Genomic DNA, 833 nt, shown 5'->3' on the forward strand with positions numbered 1-833 from the left:
TTATCTACATTATTCCTTAAAAAGTATGCAAACTTCCCCAGTGCCAAGGAAAATGTGCAAAAAAATTTTCAAAGTTGGAAATGACAAGAAAAAAAATCATATAAAACAGGAAAGCAAGTAAATGTCACCACTAACAAGCCCTGAAAGGGGAGAATGATAGACATAAGATAAAATTTAGACACCATGTTAAAGGTTTATTTTGTGTTTTATTTATTTTTTAATTTGTATGTGCATGCACACGTGGGCATATATGCATCAGGAATTTTTGTGCATGTACCTCTGGAGGATATAAGAGGACATCAGATTCCCAAGAACTGGAGCAGTTGGGAACTGACTAACATGGGTTAAGGGAACCTAACTCAAGTCTTCTGGAAGCAGCAAGGTCAATTATTTGTAAACCATCTTTCCAACTACAGAAGAATTGTTATAAAACATTTGAATAAGTTATATTTTTCTTATGTAATATGACAAAAATTAAAACTCTAGCAATTGCTTATCAATGACCACTGAGAAGAGGCAAACTCTGTCATCTCTAGTGATAAGCTCATAATAGGTTATCCAGTTCCAATAGGTCAATTATAAATACAAACACATACAAAGAACTTCAAATGGACTCCACAGGTCCATAAATACAACATTAATTAAATTAGAAAAGGCCTTGAATTTGAGAAAAAATTTCAGGTGTAGGAGGAGCTGGAGGGGGAGGGTAAATATGTTCATGTGGTATTTATGTATGAAATCCTTAAAAATTAAAATAATACATTTAGGGAAATGAATAGAAGTAGTTTAAAAAGGAAAAGTGAACAGGTAAATTTAATCAAAAGATAGAGTAT

This window comes from Grammomys surdaster, unplaced genomic scaffold, assembly GCF_004785775.1.
Source record: "Grammomys surdaster isolate TR1022 unplaced genomic scaffold, NIH_TR_1.0 188, whole genome shotgun sequence".
NCBI lineage: Eukaryota > Metazoa > Chordata > Mammalia > Rodentia > Muridae > Grammomys > Grammomys surdaster.